The sequence below is a fragment of the Trachypithecus francoisi genome, unplaced genomic scaffold (genome assembly GCF_009764315.1).
Source record: "Trachypithecus francoisi isolate TF-2019V2 unplaced genomic scaffold, Tfra_2.0 Lachesis_group1, whole genome shotgun sequence".
In the NCBI taxonomy this organism is placed as follows: Eukaryota; Metazoa; Chordata; class Mammalia; order Primates; family Cercopithecidae; genus Trachypithecus; species Trachypithecus francoisi.
This window is the reverse complement of record NW_022681454.1, coordinates 10,710,070-10,731,024: the sequence shown is the minus strand read 5'-3', so window position 1 is coordinate 10,731,024 and position 20,955 is coordinate 10,710,070. Positions and strand designations below refer to the sequence as shown.

Sequence of the window (20,955 nt, the reverse complement as noted above, 5' to 3'; positions counted from 1 at the left end):
AAAAATGTGTAAAGATGGCTTTAAAAAGGAAAAGGTAGAAAAATATAAATGTAGTAAAATAACAATTTAGCTACAAGAACTGGGCTACAATTTGTTATTCAGACTGCAGAAGAAGATATTTGTGAGTTTAGAATATATTCCATATTTACAATATTTGTATATTTGTTCTCTTATTCTCATTATTTCTATTTTGATTTACTTTTATCTTATGTTATATATAATGTATGGTACCTATATATAACTTATAAAAGTAAAAAAATATATAATAAAATGTTTTGGGATGCATGCTATAAATCTGATGGTTAAACATGATCAATGAGTCTTTGAAGCCTAGAAATAAATTTATGCATTATATATACAGTAACCTGATCACCAATAAGGATGCCAAAAAGACAAAATAGGGAAAGGAGAATATTTTCAACAAATTGTTTTGGAAGAACCAGGTACCCCCATACAAGATAATGGATTTGGACCCTTCACATACGCTATACACAAGAATCTACTTAAAATGGATTAAAGACAAATGTCAGACCTGAAATTATAAAACTACTGAAAAAACAATAGGGAAAAACTATACGACATTGGTCTGGGCAATGCTTTTTTGGAATTGAACCCAAAAGCTCAGCCAACAAAAAACAAAAATAGACAAATGGAAATTCATTAAACTAAAAAGCTTCTGCACAGCAAAGTAAACAAGTAATAGAGTAAAGAAGCAATCTATAGAATAGAAAACAAAATTTGCAAGCCATACATCTGATAAGGGATTAGTATCCAAAATATATTAGAAACTCAGAGAACTCAATAGCAAGAAAACCACCTGATTACAGAAAACTGAACAGGGGATCTAAATAGATATTTCTCAAAAGAAGACATAAAAATGGCAAACAAGTATGTAAAAAATTTCTCAGCATCACTAATTAGGCAAATGCAAAGTGAAAGCACAATGAGATATTACTTCATACCCATCAGGATGGCTATTACATATATAAAAAGACAATGTATTGGCAAGGATATGGAAAGAATTTAAACATTTTAGTACTATTGGTGAGAATGCTGACTGGTAGAGCCATTTTGGAAAACAGTAGGAAGGTTTCTCCAAATATTAAAAATAAAATTATCATATGGTCCAGCAATTCATTTTCTGTGTCTTTGTGTATATATACATACATACACACACACACAGTCAATAAATGATTGAAATAAGAATCTCAAAGAGCTATTAGAATGCCCATGTTCCTTGCAGCACTATTCACAACAGTCAAGATAGAGAAACAAAGAAATATTACTCAGCCATTAAAAAGAAATGAATTATACATTTGTTACAGCATGAATACATCTGGAAGACACCATTCTAAATGAAATAGCCAGTCTCAGAAAGGCCAATACTGTAGGATTCTACTTACATGAGGTATCTATCATTTTCAAACCCAGAGAATCAGAGAAGAGAGTGGTAGTTGCCAGGGTCTGGGTTAGGGGAAGGAGGAGTTGTTATTCAAAGGTATAAAGTTTCAATTTATGCAAAATGAATAAGTTTTGCAGATTTTCTGCACAACATAGTACCTATAGTTAACAGTACTGTATTGAGTATTTAAAAATTTGTTAAAAGAGTAGATCAGATGTTAACCATTCTTACCACACACACACACAAAAGAGACATAAGAAAATTTTTGGTGGTGATGAATGCACTTCTACCTTGATTACACGAATAATATCATAGATGCATGCGCGTGTCCAAACTCATCAAATTGTACAAATTAAACATGTACAAAGTGTTTTGTTTGTTTGTTATCAATTATTCCTCAATAAAGATGAGGAAAGAATGGAAAGAAAGGGAAGGGGAGGGGAGGGGAGAGGAGTGAAGGGAAAGGTGGAAAGAAGGAAGAAAAAGGAAATCATGATGGTAGCATTATGTGCAGGTGAAAGTTACCAGGCTTTCAGAAGACAAGTAAGGTCTTCTCACTTGGAGATTTCTGGAAAAAAAAAAAAAAAAAGGAAATAAGTTTTAAGGAAATGTTAAGCAGAGTTGGACACTAATGTTACAGTTCAATGAAACTGACAGCAAATAATCAGACATACAGTCATTTCCACAATACCCAGAGTAAGATTTTTATCTGAATATTTTCTGCTCTCAGTTTATATTTTATGTGATTATCTGCAACTCTGAATTTATCTAATGATATCTTAATCCTAATTCAACTTTCTGTAGTGTAACAACAACAACAGATTGCGGCTCAGAAATAATAAAATCCTAAAAAACAAGTATGGTAAAAGGTACCCTTTATGCCCAATGGGTCATTGTAACGTAAGCCCAAGTAGGCAGATTTAACAGGTGTTGTTTGATTGACAATAGTCTTGCTCCCCCGCCCCTTTCCCTTGAGAGTAAGTGAGACTTTTTCTAGCTGCATTGTTGGTCTACATGTGGCATACTGGCTACATTTTAGGGAAAAGTGTCCCTTCCTAGAAAAGAGAGCACAATTTGGCCTCCATGTGATACATCACCCATGATAAATATGTATGTGTGCATATTATATATATATATATATTACAAACATATTTCTTGCTTAGACACATCTTATCAGACAATGTCAAATAATCGTGAGCCCTTTGATAAAATATTAAAATGTTAATCTTTAAAACATTTATGAAAAATAGGAAGGAAAGGGAGAGGAGGAAATAAACAACAGTATTCATTAACGTTTAGTTATGCATTTGCCCTTAATATTTTATTTGGGTTATGTTTACAGTTTGAAATTTCATGTTCCATGGACAAGCTTCAACCACATCTGACATGTGTGTCTTCCAAACGAAAAGCAGTAGATGTTTGTTTCTTTTCTATAACACTAGAAGACACAAGACATTTGCAGATGAAATATCATTGTGATTGTCTCTGAAAGCTAAATGCATATCCAAAAATGTTGATTGCAAAAAGCGTTTGGGTGGCCAATGTTCCAATAACTTAATGAGTCTGGGAAAGCAAGCTAATGCTTATGAGCCCTGTAAAATTAAATTCTAAATAGGTGTATTGTTGTTCTTATGATAATATCACTACCAGTCTCCCTATGTGCATTGCTGTGGGGAGAAAATATAAGATTTTTCTTAAAAAAAAAAAAAAAAAGAATGTTCAGAGACTATTAGGTTAAATTAAACATTGCTGTAGAAAAATAAATGTTAAGTTTATTGATTTTTATTTCATGATAGAAATGATGTCAAGGTCCCATTTCAAGGCCCCCATACTTGCAGTTCCAACTGTCTGGAATGGTGTCATTCCCAAATACATCTAATTCTTTCCTTTGGCCCTCCAAGTCTCTTCAAATGTTACCTTTCTCATAAGTCTTCCCTGTCTACCTTTCCTAAATTTACTACCTCTTACCCCAACATCACGTGTGTCCTGCCACTCTACGTTATCATTTATCACTACCTACAAACTTATTATCTATGTTGCTTGTTTACTGTGCTAATGATAGGTTGTGTACTGTCTGCCTCCTCCACACGGAAGAAAGCTCCTAAGAGACATTTGTTTATTGTGTTCACTGTTACATCTCCACGTTCTAGACTAAGGCCTGGGGCCTTATAAATGCATATACCTGGGGCTTAATAAATGCTTTTTGAATAGTACATATAATTTTATTTGTCTCTCACAACCAAGAAAAGTGGATATTATCTGTGCCCTTAGCTAAATAAACAGAGCACCCAAAGATAGTCAATAACTTACTCCAAACCTCAGAACAAGGAACAGTCTTTCTCTGAGAGATTAAATATGAAAAAAGGAGAGCGAGGAAGCTGGATGACACAGCTGAGGTGGGCTAAGAAGAGAGGTCAGACTTGTTATGTGGTTAGTCCAGGAGTTAGGGAGATGTCAATGGAGAGAAAGCAGGAAAATGAATTTTAGATCTTAGCCGAGATGGACAGAATTACAATGCAACATCTATGGACGGAGGGAGTTCCTGGAAAATGGAGATATTCAAGGATGATATGAATAATCAGAATTCAGGCCTGTTGCAATGATGATTATATTCTGAGAAGGAACATGGATCAGATGTTTTTTAAGGACCCTGCACGATTTCCAAATATAAATTTTTAATAACACTTGGCTGCCAATGACGCCAATTACTAAGCTTCTCTGGAAGAAGAAAGGCTGGGATTTCCAATAGAAGGAACAAAAAAATCACGTTGTTCTATTTTGAAAAACTAAATTACAGCTTCAAGGAGAAAGCTTGGGGATGATGGAAATAGCCTTCACAGAGCATCTACTGTACTGTGCGAGTCACTCCACTCACATTTTCTATTTTTCTGCATATCACCATTTCAAATGAGGATCCTAAGATTAGAAGCCAAATGACCTGCTCAAGGTGAACACAGTGAGAAAAGTGCAGATGTGAGATACAAGGAGCCTTTCAACTCACTCCCAGCTCTCCACTTTGCCAACTATGTTCTAGCTAGATTTGTTAAAAATAGGAAATAAATTAGTTCAGAAATATAGATAAATGAACAGAGAACAACTTAAGTGTATTTTTGTGGCTCAGAGAAAAAAATCTGAAACTTTGTAAATTAGCTTTGCTTATCTTAGAAGAACAATTTAAAAGTGTTTAAAACCACTTGTGATGATGAGTTCAGAACTTGAGCTAAGCAGAATTGAAACAAGCATGCACCAGTCAAACTGCATTGGCCATTTTTTTTTCCATATTAGAAGTTGAAAAATGGTTATATGTTTCAGAATAAAACATTCCAGTATATTCATAACTTGCTGTATATTTTTAAAAGATAGGTAACTTGGTAACTTGGCTGATTGATTCATTTGTTTATTGCTCATAATTTTGTTTTAGTATATCACTATGTTTTATACAGCTTTATGTTTGTCTTTTGAACTTTTTAATCATAAAAGAAGCAATGACTCTATGAACTGTAGAAATTAGAAAAAAACTTCCTAATTTACTACTCTTAAAATCTTTGCTCTCCAGGAATAAACTGTGTTTATCAGGCAACTTGGCATGGATTTATTAGTCAGCTAATAATGCAACAACAACAAACAGTTATATAGTATTTATTCCATGGCTACACTTTCCTATATAATTAATTTAATCTTCACTTCCAATACAACATGCTATTGCATTTCCACTTAATAACAGTGGAAACTGTGGCAGAGATGTTAAGTAATGTGCTCAAGGATACACAACCAGTGTTATATCTAGCACTGGACTAGAAATCTGGGGGAATTAAAAAATTCTATTTTAGATGTATTACCCATCCTTAAAAAACAAAAAAAAATCTGAACTATTTGATTATTGAGTCAATTAATACATGAGTGAATAAATGGATCAATAAATTACATAATTAATAAAAGAGCCAAAGAACAATGTATATTATATAATCAAATCCTATCTTTGTGGTTATTAAATTGAATTTTTTGGAAATCTACAGACAAAGGAATACAGAGTAGCATTGGTGTCACGGGGAAATGAGGTCATATCAAGTTTTATAAAAGCAGAAGTAATCTAATTAATTTAACCAATAGATATTATTCACATCATGCTGGAGAGCCATCGGACTACATTTTGCAGCTATAGAAACATGTGTGGTATGTCCTCAACATATTTCTAGTGGGAGAGAAAGACTGTAAACAAATAATTGCAGGAAGGTTTGGTTTAGGCGATGGTAGAATACCAATAAGATGTAGAAGTCTTACAGAAGAGAAAGGCAAGGCTGAGTGTTTAAATATTGATAGAAAATGCATATGGATAACATCTGTAATTCAATTAAAATTACCATTCATGGCAAAGAGTTCTTGTGCCAGTGTCCTCGTGCTTTAAATTTGCTTGAACTCATTTTTTAGACTTCAGTGAATGTTACAACTGGATGTTGTATACACCCCATAAATAGGAAATGGACTTTAGATTGGTTTTCTGTTTTCTGTGAAGCCAAATGTTGTCTATGTCATTAGAGTAAATTAGTGCTCTAAGATTATTTATTTAACTAGAAAAATATGCAGATGCCAAATATTCACATGAACATTATCAACAAAAACTGATCTAATTTCATATTTCAGAGAATCTATCTATACCAATGGCACAAGAAGGACTGCTTTGTTAAAATAAACATGTTTTGTAACTGAATTTCCCTTGCACATCTGTTTTTATTTATTTGTATATTATTCATCTTTTAAGAAAGTAGGAGATTATTGAGATTTAGCATTTTAAGTGGAGATGTGTCTAAGGGACTCAGAACAAATGTCAAGAGTGACATCCGTCTAAGAGCACCATTACTTGCTTAATGATTCATAATTTGTGTCCAGCAATGCATGCTGTGGTGGACGGAAGTGTTAAATACTTATTGTGAAGATTTCAGATGATACCGCCACAACAAAGGGCATTTAGATAAGTCCAGAAGTCAAAGGACTTTTACTAGTTACCAAAAAATTGAAACGGCAGTTGATGAAGATTCAAAAAGTGCAGAAATTAAAATAAAAAAAACCTCCAAAGATTATCAGACAATACAGCATCCAGGAATGGAATTAGAGTGGCATAGAAAATAATTATTGCGTCAAGTTCTATTGTGGGATTACATTTCTGTTACTAAACCAATTTGGTCCTTCTTTGAATCCATAATGCTCATTTTGAAATCAATTATGTAGTTTTAGGGGAGGTGGAAATGAAGAAAGGGAATGACATTTTTTAGTTACAACTAAATTTCAACAAAATTCCAGGCTTTGACAATGCAATGAGTTAAATGTGAACACTCTCCTTAAGAGAAAGAACACATTTGAAGACATCTGTATTTGATACACATAGAGTATGCACAACATTGTCTTACAACTTGTGTATCCTTTTTATATATGTTACCATAATGTATGTATGTGGACCATTTCTGAGTGAAACCAATGAGTAGTATTTACTGGTGAACAAGTTCATGTAGTGGACCTTTTCTGTCCAGATTCACTGAATTCCTCCTTTGCATGCAAAACAGCCCATAATCAGGTGCCAGAATAGTTCATTGAGAGTCTACCTATCAAGAGAGCAGAATCAACTAGAAATTGTATTTCAAATCAAAAGGATATTGCTAATTGTCATATTGCTAACTATGTGCACTTTTTGAATATGAATACTTAAGTCACATTTTCTTTCTTTCTTTTTTTTTTTTTTGAGACGGAGTCTCCCTCTGTCACCTAGGCTGGAGTGCAGTGGCTCAATCTCTGCTTACTGAAACCTCTGCCTCCCAGGTTCAAGTGATTCTACTGCCTCAGCCTCCCAAGTAGCTGGGATTATAGGCACATGCCACCACACCCAGCTAATTTTTCTTGTATTTTTAGTACAGACAGCGTTTCAGCATGTTGGTCGGACTAGTCTCAAACCCCTGACCTCGTGATCCACCCGCCTCAAACTCCCAAAGTGCTGGGATTACAGGTGTGAGCCACTGTGCCTGGCCTCATTTTCTCTGGAGATAGCTATCTAGGATAGTTGGGATACAGCTAACTTATCCCATTTTGGAAAGAGCTCTTCTTCAATAATCTAGGTGGTGGCTTTCCTCAGTTTACTTTATTTTGCTGCTTTCAGCATCATATTGTTAAAAATAGGGTTTCAGAATATCCATTTTTCAAAGTGATACCTAGTTCATTTTGTCCCTTTCCAGCTGTTCCTTTTCTGCTTTTGCTGAATCTAATACCAAAGCCCTTACAACTCATCAACCAGGGTAAGAAGCTGTCAGTTTCTAAGAGAGAGTGATCCACAGAATCCCTGAAATGATTATAGAGAATGAAAATGAACACAAGCATGGGATTCTAAACAGAGCTTTGCTTATCGGCCCTTTATCCTCTTCTGAAGGGACTCTAGTTTATTTACAGCTAAGACCTTGGAAAAACAAGTGGACTTAATCTCTGCTCACTGAATCCTCAGCATAGTATCTATGTAGCCTCTCCATTCTGCTTTTACCCTCCACTTTGTAAGGTGTCCTTCATAAACAGGACATGTCCTATAGAACATCCTATGGAAACATTTCCTATAGAAACATGTCCTATAGAACATCTTTGTTTACTTGTTCCTCACAGAGATTAAAAAGGAGAGAATCAATATACAGCCATTCTAGTTTATCAAAACTAAACATGCACTAAACTGTACCTTTAGGAAATAGAAGAGGAGTCTTAGACTAACCCAAGTTTTCCTTTGACATGTTTCTTCAAATGTGCAGACCTTTTCCTGAGAGTGAAGAGGCAGTCTATTTGGATAATAGAATCATTACAGGCTAATATTTAGAATGTGGCTTCACTTTACAAAAGAACTTTTGAACAATCAGGGAAAGCAACAGAATGCATTGTCAAACTGTGCACTAAAAAAATTTAAAAAAGTTTAACAGTAACTCAAAAGCCAAAGTGTTCTCATGTCTAAAGATGGATTTCCCTGTCAACTCAGTGCCCTGATCCCCTTACGCAGTAGCAGTAAGTACAATTTATTAATCAATTGAAGGGTGAGAAAGGCCATTGCTAACAATATATCTTAGAGGATAAAGTATATTCATTTAATTTCAAGTAAACTCTAATGTCTTTACATGTTGTAATTCAACTTATAGGGTCTTTATTTGTATCTCTACAAAGAGAGAATCAAGTAAAAAATGTAGAAAGATATTCCCATGTTTCAAAGAAAAAGAAGAGCAAACACTTTGTGTGATTATCTGGGTATATGGAATACTTATAAATGAATTTTTAATGGATGCATTTGCAGTATCATCTACGTATGTATGTATATTTCCACTTAAATACTTAGGAATTTTTAGTGGAGCATCAAAGTGTATTAAAACTCATTAAGAGGTCAGAAGAGTCTGGTTTAAGCTCTAACTCTGGTAACAACCACAAACTTTTGAAAAAGGCAGTTCTTCTCCCCTTTGCTCACCTTCCACCTACGCCAGGCTTTCCTGGAACTTTCAGTAGTGTTCCCCAAAACAAGACCGTTTCACTCCTTGAAGTGCTAGGAAGCTCCCTGCACTAGGAACCACCAAACATCAAATTTAACCCATTTCTTGCCCTCTTTCCTATTTTTGCCTGTGACTATGAATGTACTGTCCTTGGTATTATTTTCCCATCGCTACATAACAAATTAGCACATAAATAAATGCTTAAAGCAGCACAACTCATCATCTCTAAATTTCCCTGTGTCAGAATTTCTGGGATGTCTAGCTGGGTCCTCTGCTTCAGTATCTCACTGGTCTTCCTCAAGTAAGATATTGTCTGGGGTCGAGTTTTCACAGCCAGTTCCAAGCTCATTCGGTTTGTTGGTAGAATTAATTGCTTGTGACTTAGACTGTGGGCCTGAGCTCCGTACTGGCTGTTGACATGACACAAGAGGCCACTTTCAGCTTCTAGAGAGTGGCTATAGTTCCTTGCCATGTGGCTCTCTTGATATGATCTCTACCTCAGGAAATCTTACTCTTTCAAAGCCATCAATGTGTAAAGACTCTCCACAGGAAGGTCTAGGTACCTCCTGAAGGACTTTCACCTGATTAAGCCAGGCCCACAAAACCGTAATGCAAAAGAGTATGGAGGTTCCTTAAAACGCTAAGAATAGAGTTCCCTTATGTTCTAGCAGTTCCCCTTCTGAGTATATATCCAAAGAATTTGAAACTGGCTTATCGAAGAGATACCTGCATTCCCATATTTATTGCAGCATTATTCATGATCCCAGATGATGGTGTCTATCAACCAATGAATGGTTAAAGGAAATATAGCATATATACACAACAGAATCCTATTCTGCCTTTAATAAGAGAGAAATTATGTCATTTGTGACAACATGGATGAACTTGGAAGGCATTATGCTAAGTGAAATACGCCAGACACAGAAAGACAGACACCACATATTCTCACTTATATGCAGAACCTAAAAAAATCTAACACATACAAGCAGACAGCAGAATGATAGTTACTTGAGATTAGAGAGTAGTGGAAATGAGGAGTTGTTGGTCAAAGGGTACAATAGTTAGACTGGAAAAATAAATGATAAGTATTTGAAGTGATAGGTATGTTAATTAGTTTGATGTAATCTTTCCAAATTGTATACATATATCATATATCACTTTGTACTTAATATTCAATTATTATTTGTAAATATCCAATAAAAACTAAGAATAACATTTAAAAGATAGCAAGAAGAGAAAAGATTTCTTTGTAAATAATGTGTTAGTGCTTAATTTTTTAGAATAAAAATGTCAAAGAGAAAACATACCTTTTACATAATTATTTTTAAATTTAAACTTTAAAGTATTGTAAGAGGCAATTAAAAAAGTAAAGTTTTACATCCAGTTTAAGTTCCATTTTGATTAAGATGAAGAACTTTGGAGTCTAATATTTCAGAGATTCATCCCCAGTTCATTTAGTTACAGTGAGACTTGCCATATCTCTTCACCATTAGACTTCTTAGATTTTTCCTCTGTAAGATGGGAGGAAAAATATTTACCTGATACATTAGTTATAATTTTTAGCTAAGTTAATTTATGCACAATGATTAGTATAGTTCCGGGTCCGTACTAAGGGTTATTTAAATTATAGCTTTTTGGTGATTTTAGCAATAATAATGAGGGAAAAAAATGAGAAATTTAGTAATGTTTTGTGTTCATAGCTGGTGTTCATTTTATTCACACAGGAAATGTAGGGTGGCAGGAAGAATAACAATTTTCATCTCAATTTCATAGATGAGAAGTCTAAGACTCATCCTGGCAAAGTGTTTCATTCAAGGACATGTAGGTAATCAGTAATAACAGTCAGGCCTGGAATTGGTACCGAGTTGACTGCAAAGTCAGTGTGTTTTAACCTCAATCTACTATAGTTTAGTGCTTCTGAGTAACTTGTCTTTTGCATTAATACTCTAAAGATACTTGAGGGAAAAAAAGAGATGTGTAAGATAATTTGAAAAGAAAGCAATTGAAAAACTGAAGTCAAGAGGGCAAACTCTGAAGACAATACACCGGTTCAGAAAAATGAAGGGCTATTCTAGTAACTCACTTGTGTAGGCTGGCAGAGACAGACATAAAATGCAAGCACACGAGGTCAAACTTAAAATAATAAATGCCTGCGAGGCGGATTCCTCATTATTATTGTTATTTAAACAAAGACTCACAGCTGTTAACTGGACCTTTGGCCTAAATCACAGGCTTCTTTATATGTATGTTGTGAATTTCGCTAAAAGGGCTGTTTTAAGTTCCGTTTTAAAAGAAATGAATGTTAAACACACACACACACACACACATTGAATAGAGCTCAAATTTGTTCAAAGCTTCAAGGTTTAAAAACTTAATATTCTCAGTTCTCTACCTTTGCCTCCCAAAGTGTTAAAATAACAAGGAAACAAAGGAAGAATTGCTACAGATATGAAATGTCAGCCAATGCATTCCATTTTGTAGAGGATCTTAATGTTCATTCAAGGCGAATTAGGGTAAGGTGGGAGAAAAATGTTGAGAGAAAAGTTAAGAAATTAGTTGTCATTTTAAACATCAGACCTTCTATCAGGTACTTCATATATCTTGGTTCACATATTTTAGTCAATAACATTCTTAAAACAACTTTGTGCAGCAGATATTTTCCCCTTAAAGACGGTTGGCAAACGGCGAACTGTGGTCCAAAGACCAAACCCAGTCTGTCATCTGTTTTTATAAATAAAGTTTTATTAGATTATGGCCACCCTCATTCACTTACATATAGCTTATGGCTGCTTTTGAGTTATAATGGCGGAGCTGGGTATAATTCTGTAACCAAGAAGGTATGTCCAGCAAACAACATACCTACAATCTGGTCCTTCTCAGATAATTTTTTTTTTTTTTTTTTTTTTTGAGACGGAGTCTCGTTCTGTCGCCCAGGCTGGAGTGCAGTGGTTGGATCTCAGCTCACTGCAAGCTCCACCTCCCGGGTTTACACCATTCTCCTCCCTCAACTTCCCCAGTAGCTGGGACTACAGGTGCCCGCCACCTCGCCCGGATAGATTTTTGTATTTTTTAGTAGAGACGGGGTTTCACTGGGTTAGCCAGGATGGTCTCGATCTCCTGACCTCGTCATCCCCCCATCTCGGCCTCCCAAAGTGCTGGGATTACAGGCTTGAGCCACCACACCCGGCCAACAGATAATTACTGTTGAGTCTTCAATAAGGAAACTGAGATTCAGTGAAAGGAAATATTTTGTTCAAGGTCAAGTAACGTTTTGTTCTTTGGAGGTAAGGGTTAATCTCAGAGTTTCCTAGTTCAACTTGTAATGAAACTCAAAGACTTCTCCAGGTCGAGCAAGATGTACTTTCCCTTAAAATTGTATGAAATGGTTTCTTAAAAGAAACCATACAATTTGAGAATATAATTTGAGAATATAATTTCATCTTAGAGAACCTGGTGTTGTAATGGGGGAAATGTGCTTTTCAGCATCTGAAAGACTCAGGAGAGCACTAGGTCCCCTCATACTTGCTGTTACTAACCCCTATTTTAGTTGGTGAAAATTAAATGAGGAAAAGTTGATAGTTATGTTCTGCAAACCAAAAAGGAAATATTCACATGTGTGATAATAGTTTTCAGTGCCAGGTCAAAGTTTTGTTTCTTTGCTAGAAAATGTGTTCACTTTCGAAGGATATCCTTTTAAATATGATGCCTCCTGAGGATACATTTTAAAAAAATTTCCTATTACCCTGCCCAGGCAGAAGAGGTGAAGCAAAGTTGCTGACTTCAGCCTCAAGCCGATAAGGAGGAGAAGAGCTTGGTAAGCAAGAGGAAACATCTGGCATGAAAATGTGAATTTGTGAACCAAGTGTGTGTCTCTTAAAATGTTCCCATTAAAATTTGCCTTGCATCATCTATAACTTCCCACTGATCATGAGTTTTTGGATTTTTACCCCATAAGATCATCCAATCAAAAGGCTATGAGAATGTCAAGTTAATAAATGAATGTATAGTGAAAAAAGCTCACAATTTTCTGCCCAAAACACACTAATTCACATGCTGTTGCCTTACCAAAAAGCTGTGTGACTGTGCAGCTGTGCAGGGACTGAAACATCAGTGTCCTTATTTTAAAATGGGGACAACTTCTGTCCCCACCTGCCCACTGAGGTGTCGCGAGGATCGAAACATATAATGCAGCAAACATTATTTAAAGCTGTTAGAAATCATGCAAAGTAAATAAACATCATCTATATGACTAAGATGATGATGATGAAGGGAATGAAGACAATAATGGTAAAGGTAATCAATCCAGGACATTTTCTTTTTTTGAAAGAGAAAAGGGGTACTGTTAATAATCACTCTGGGACAACCCTCTTAAATCAGGATAGCCCCCAAAAAACTGGGGACAGGACTGCAGCCACTCTTTTTAAGCTGATCTTAACATGTTTAATTGCTGAAGATCACATCACAGTCTGGGACTGGAGAGGAAGAATTTATATCTCTTTCCAGCAACGTAGGGGTTGATCTAAGAAAGCCTAACTTGAAAAGAGGATGGGGGAAGAAGGCAAGTGGAAGGATTGACCCTACAGCCCCACCATTGCTAGTTACTTAGCACAAAGTCATTTCCGATTAGATAGATCTGCCTGTGTATCTCTCAAGCCCCTCAAATTCAGTGCTCTCAAACCCAGCTCTTCTTTCCACAAACTTCTTTTCTAAAGACTCCTTTATTTATGAAGTTATACTAAAATACCCTTTTCCATTGACTGACCCTTATTTTATCTGGCAGAAAGTTTTGTTACTTTTGCCGTCTAAAACTGATTTAAGTTTCCTTTTGCTTGTTCAAGCTGACTTTCACTGATTCTGTTCACATGGCTTATCATACTTTACCTTAGATATTACAATACCCTTAATCTGACTTTTCTGCTGGTAGTTCCCATTCTTCCAACTTGCCTGAGTTCTCTGTCTGTTACTCTTAGAGCCATCATGCTTAATAATTTCTCATCATTTTCTCTTCCATACTTGTACACGATGGTATAATAGGTGCATCTCTCACAGTGCTTGAACTCTGTGCACTTACACTTAATGTTTGTCCAACATTCATACACTACCCTACATTAAAAAAGCTATTTGAGATTAGAGTGACAAATCGCACAGGGCTTGAAACAGAATACAGACTGAAAAACTCATCCTCAAATAGCAGATTGTGTATACACATTTCTGTGAACATCCACTATATGCCCAGGGATGATGCTAAATGCTTTGGGCTCCTACACAAACAAGAACAAGGAGAAGAAGAAGGAGAGAGAGAGGGAGAGGGAGAAGAAGAGGGAGAGAGAGAGAGAGGAGGAGGAAGAGGAGGAGGAAGAGGAGGAGAAGAGGAGGAGGAAGAGGAGGAGGAAGAGGAGGAGGAAGAGGAGGAGGAGGCAGCAGAGGAGGAGGATAAACTTTCTCAAGAATTTTTCTTTTTTCCCCCCATAAAGTTTTGTCATAATGAAAGTCTTCTGGGTATATTTACATTTTCACCCTCAATGTATACATATAGGGATACTCATATCTGACTGATTTTCTAGGAAAGTCCTGATTTCAAAAAGCATATTGTGTACTATAAACCTATAAACCACCGCCACTGTGAGAGATATTTAATATCTAGTTCAGTGGATCACAAACCCATTTATGTGATAACACTCCTGGAAGTCAGAGTGTCTTTATAGAATTCTGTGATATAATGGTTTTATCATATATTTAATTTCATCATGTAAAATAAGAAAGTATTTGCTATCAGAAAATGTGATTTCATGACCGCATGGTGTATAAAAGTCATCTTATTATGATGGGCACTAGAGAGAAGGTAGTAGACAGCTTTTCAACCAAAATGTCACTGCTTTTGTTTTTGTAGTTGTTGTTGATGTCTGCTTACTTACATTATGTGCATTCAGTTTTTTTCTGTTTGCACATGAGAGTAGCTAACATTATAAGAAATTAAGGAAAAAGACCTCATGACTGACATAATTTGAAAAAATTAACTTAGCTTTTTCTCTGTATTTGCAAAACATTTATATGGCCAACCGCCTTGCTCCTGTACTCTGCAGGCATATAATTTAAGATTTATTAGCTCAAAATCTTAAATTTTAAAAAATCAGATTTATTTCATAATTGTTGCCCATTATGAAACATAATTTACTTCTAGATCACACTCTAAGTGATATTCTTGCTTGTTTTTTTTTTTTTTTTCTCCAAACCTGAAAGGACCAAAGATGACACTTAGTGATTTCGGAAAAATGAATAGCAGAAATATGCACCAGCAACATGAATGAAACGTATTCCATAGCTGAGCCCTGAAAACAGAATTAGTTAAGTCATTGGCTCAAAGCAATATGACTAAGATTACTAGAGGATATGGCAGGAAGGGGCTTTATATTTGTGGTATATTTAGTGTGAAAAAGAAAACTGAGGAGAAAGGTCATTCAGTGGGTTACTTTGTATTGTAGTGAAACCTTGATATGCTATAAAATAGGCAGCACCAAGAATTTTTAAGAACTCAGGATTTGGGGTCAGAGAAGCAGGCTGGAATTCCAGCTTTATTGTATTTGGCAGTCAATTAACTGCTGCCAGTCTATGTTATCTTTGCTTAAGTGACAATAATAATAATTGTATATGAATCTGTGTGTGTGTGTGTGTGTGTATATATATATAATTACCTCACTGAATTTTATTAGGATTAAATGTATAATAATTGTTGTATGCAAAAATTGTTGACAACCACTTAAATACTAACACCAACAGACAGAAACTATAAAAATGATGAATCATATTATATGGTTATTTCATTTTATGTTGACATTTAATACACATAGAAGTTCTAATTTTTTTTTTAAAACAGTTAGTGCTTACACATATGGTAAATGCATTGAAGAGATCAGACTTTGGTGATATGAACTAGGTAAGATTCAAGCGATAAGTATCTCTTGGTGATATGAACTAGGTAAGATCCAAGCAATAAATCTCCAGGTATTCCCTCAGATATGGAAAAGCGATACCAATGATACTGTTTTCATCAGCACCGCAACTTAATTTATTTTCATGATATAGTATAATGTTTTCTTTCGGGAGTCTGAAAACCCTTTTATCGGAAAATTAGGTCATTACAGCTATCGTGTTATTTCCCTCCACCTTCCTCCAATGTGCTGATCAAATTGCTCCCAGCTCAGGAAATCATCAAACAAATGAGGATGCTTACTACACACACTTATGTGTCCACAGCTGCCCTTGAATGATTTTTGTATCTGTCACCATTGTGGTTTCAAGTAACATTTTTCTCATTTCACTTTGGATGATGTCCTCCAACAAATATTTGCATGTAAACGGTAAAAAGAAAAATATTTTTTTTCTGATCTAATTATATGATGCTTTTACTTTATTTTCTCCTCCTCAAGTTTAAAGATGCTCAATGACCATAGGAAGAAGATACTGGATTTTCAAAATAACATTTGATGAAAGCAATTGACACGCAGTGATCAGCACAGGTTTGGGAGGCTCAAGACCTGGTGCCACATCCTGACTCCAATTTGTGTAAGCTGCGTCGCTCTGCTCAAATGATTCAAACACTATGAACTGCAGTTGCACATTGGTAATACCTACTTCATTGGTATGTAAGATTTGAAAATGTTCATAAACCACCAAGCACTATGTAAGCATTAGTTATTCTCATTATGACTTTTTTATTCCTTCTATAGGGAAAAGAGTCCTAGAAGTTATAGCTAGGAATTCTAGTTACTGTACAATTCCATAAACAATGTTGTAAAAAAGCTTAAATTCTAAGATCAAAGATAATATTTATTCAGTAGGGTTTATATGTATGTGTATATATATATTTTTACTCACAGCAAATATGGTCAATAAAATGGGTTACAATTGTAAACACAATGACCATTAGTGTTTAAAGTACAAGTCAGTCTAGCATGTAAAATAACTTTATTGAATAAAACCTTTCCAGCTACATAATATCTAAAGGTTACTGTGTTAATACACACACACACACACACACACACACGGAAAGAGCATTGAAAATAAAATAAATGAAGATGCTATTAAGTTAAAATGATGATGAAATTGCCCCCAAGAAATGGAAGTAGGTAAGCAGTAGAGAGCCAGTGGTCTTCTGAAGTCTGTAGCCCTGGGGCCTTGCCCAGTCTCAGATAGTCCCCTCAGTTCAAGAGAAATTTAAATGCAATGGACCATAATCCAGGTCTATGTATTTCCAGATCAGGTTATTTTCCCTTCTCCTTGCCTAGTGCAGATAACAAAGTTTGGTTCTGAAATTCCCCAGTGGACTGTTTGGCCTGGCTTTGGGCCCCCACATAGAGTGAGACAGTAGCCATGCAGTGAGGGCTTTCACCCCAGGGAAGGTACTGGTTAACTGTTCAGAAGATGTGCACAGGAGACAGGACAAGTCTTTGCTTCATAAAGTGTTCTGTGTATTGTGAGTTGTTTCACTTCTCTTTCTCCCCACATCAAATTATAGTAAGGTCTAAAAGTGAATAACAAAAAACAGACTTCACAACACCTTTCTAAATGATTCCTGGGAGGAATTCCCACCCAAATTGAGAACCTTGTAGTTTTAAGATGGTTGTTGCTGAGGTCAGACTGTTAAGAGCAATCTGAGAACCCCTTTCTTTCATCTTAACTCAGACTATGCCCTTAGACATAGAAAAAAAGTGGTTTCAGTGTCCAAAAGCTGAAAGGTTATGTTGTAGATATATAATGTTTCATGGACTGCAGAGCACCTGAAGCCTGTGCCTATATACAGAACAACCATGTCCCTAATTATAGGTTGATAGAGGACAAGATTTAACTTTCCAATCCCTCAGAAAAATATAAAGGCCTGCGACCTTGCCTACCAGCCAAGGAATGTGTCTGGTCTTAGGGATAGCAAAAGACCTAGGAATGGAGAATTTTATGTTCTTGTGGGTAGGAGGTGCAGTAGGAGAATCAGCTACCAGTGATGGCCTACAGCACAGTGGAGATCTCGTGTACAGTGCTAGAAGCAGTGGCAACAGCATTCAGGCCCTCACTAGATTAAGTCTGCAGCTTCATTTGTGCAGTGGTTCTGGTTTAGGAGCCTCTCCTTTTTTTTTTTTTTGAGACGGAGTCTCGCTCTGTCGCCCGGACTGGAGTGCAGTGGCCGGATCTCAGCTCACTGCAAGCTCCGCCTCCCGGGTTTACGCCATTCTCCTGCCTCAGCCTCTGCAGTAGCTGGGACTACAGGCGCCCGCCACCTCGCCCGGCTAGATTTTTGTATTTTTTTTAGTAGGGACGGGGTTTCACCGTGTTAGCCAGGATGGTCTAGATCTCCTGACCTCGTGATCCGCCCGTCTCGGCCTCCCAAAGTGCTGGGATTACAGGCTTGAGCCACCGCGCCTGGCCTGCCTCTCCTTATTTCTGTTCTTTTGAGTCTGATTCTCCAATCTTCCTGGAAATCTATGAATCACTCCCTATCTTTTCAGTAAGCGTTTTTTTCTTTCTGTCTAAAGAAGCATTCACTTGGTTGTGGTATGTACTGCATGGTTATGTCCCCTTCCCACTCAAAAAAATACCTATATGTTGAAACCATAATGCTCAATGGGATGGTAGTAGAAGGTAGGGCCTTTGGGAGATGATTAGATCATACAGGTGGAGTCCTTATAAAAGGGATTAATGCCCTTGTAAGGAGAATTATAAAGAATTTGCTTCCTCTTCCTCTGCTCTTAGTCATATGAGGAGACATGGAGAAGACGTCCATCTGGAAACCTTCAGGAAGTAGATCTTCACCAGACACCAGATCTGCTGGTACTTTGCTCTGGACTTTTCAGTCTCCAGAACTGTGAGAAATTGGTGTCTACTGTTTAAACCACTCAATCAATGGTATTTTGTCATAGCATCCTCAACTGTCTAGTGAAGTTTGTTTTGTTTCAACTTAAAGCCCTGAATGATGTGAATGGTTAACATTTATAAACCACTGAAGGTGACTCAGCACATTATCTTGAACATGGTGAACCATTCATACCAGAGGTTAGTAGGTTTTTCCAGTTAAACCTTCTAATCATGCAGTAGACATTGGCTGTGCACCAATAAGTGTCAGGTACAATTCTTGGTGCTGGGGATACAAAATGACACAAACCCAAGTCTCACCCAGGAGCTCATCATCTCCTAAAAACAAACACACAAAAAAGCAAATCTATACATTTATGTGTTAGTGCTAAAACAGAGATATGGTCCAAGATTGATGTAAACTGATGATCTTAGTTCTTTGTTGGTTATACACATTGAAAATATATTCTTACAGTTTATGATCTTTTGTTTGACTTTTTAAGGTGTCTTTGATGTAGAGTTCATTATGTTGTAATTTGTAGTTCTGTGTCATGTTTAGAATCTTCTGAAATCCAGGATTATTAAAATGCTTACCTATAATGTTTTAGGTTTTCTATATATTAAAAATTAATTTAGCAAATGTTTTCTTGAATCTATTGAAGTCATTTTATGGTTCTCCTTTAATGGACTAATGAAGATAATTACTTTAAAAGATTTTTTAATATTAAACTATACCAACATTCCTGGCATGCACCCAAATGAGTCCTGAGTCTTTCATCTATTACTGGAATCAATTTGTTAATATTTTGTTTAAAATTTTACAACTATGTCCATAATTGGAATTGCTATATAATTTTCATTTATCATCTGTCTTGGCTTGGTCTGATACCAAGATTATCTCAGCTTCATAAAATAAGTTCAAGTGAATCATCTGTTTCCAAGCTCTCTGGAACAGTTTGTTAAATTTGGAATTAATTCCTATCTTGAATTATTTCTCGAAACTTGACTATAAAACCTTCTGAGTAAGCTGCCATTTTTGTGAGTAGATTCAGCCATTTCTCTCTTAAGAATCATTGTATCTCTGCTATAATTACATACTGAATATAAAAAGCATTAATTGTACCACTTATTATACACTTCCCCACTGCTCTTATTCTTCATTCTAGTTCTTCTCTCAGCAATTCACCTTCTTTATGTGTTTTTCAGAAATGGCCATTTTCAGGAGAATGGCGTGAACATGGGAGGCGGAGCTTGCAGTGAGTCGAGATCAGGCCACTGCACTCCAGCCAGGGCAATAGAGCAAGACTCCGTCTCAAAGACAAAACAAACACACAAAAAAACCAAAAACAGAAATAGCCATTTTATGTACTGTCTGAACTGATCTCATCCAAACTTCTTTTGTTCTGTACCACTAAAGAAACTGAGAGAATGGAGCATATCCGGGTTCAGGAAACAACCCTTCCACATATTCAGGGCAATGATGGTTCCCCTCTTACAGAACACATGCACTATCCAATTCCTGAGTGTCCACTGAGAAAATATAAGGTCTTTTCTGCAAAATCATTTGCCAATATTCAAAAAGCAATTCTTACATACAGACTCAGAGCCAGGATCTGGGATGAGTAAAGAAGGTACATGATCCTCCTCCACCATTAACCTTCAATGTTTCACAGTGTATTAGTTCATTCTCACATTGCTATAAAGATACTACCTGAGACTGGGTAATTTATAAAGAAAAGAGGTTTAATTGACTCACAGTTCTGCATGGCTGGGGAGGCCTCAGGAAACTTAGAATCATGGCGTAGGACAAAGGAGAAGCAAGGACCTACTTCACAAGGCAGCAGGAGAGAGAGTGAGTGCACAGAGGAAACTGCTATTTTTAAAACCATCAGATCTCACAAGAACTTCTTCATTATCATAAGAACAGCATGGGGGAAACCATTCCCATGATCCAATCACCTACCACTAGGTTCCTCCTTCAACACACGGAGATTACAATTTGAGATGAGATTTGAGTAGGGACACAGATTCAAACCATATCATTCTGCCCTTGGCCCCTCCAAAATCTCATGTTTTTTTTGTTTTGTTTTGTTTTGTTTTCACATTTCAAAACCAATCATGCCTTTTCAACAGTCCCTCAAAATCTTAACTCAACCCAGGATTAACTCAAAAGTCTAAGTCCAAAGTCTCCTCTGAGACAAGGAAAGTCCTTTCCAC

The 20,955-nt window shown here is 36.2% G+C and overlaps 1 long non-coding RNA gene across 1 annotated transcript in view; it reads right to left on the bottom strand.

The window, feature by feature from the left end:
• Positions 1 to 1,827: 1,827 nt before the first annotated feature.
• The window catches only part of LOC117085146, a 34,038-nt gene continuing 14,910 nt past the window's right edge, over positions 1,828 to 20,955 (bottom strand). The window contains exon 3 of the long non-coding RNA XR_004437816.1: positions 1,828 to 1,970. This is a non-coding gene — a long non-coding RNA (uncharacterized LOC117085146). The remainder of the gene's footprint in view (positions 1,971 to 20,955) is intronic.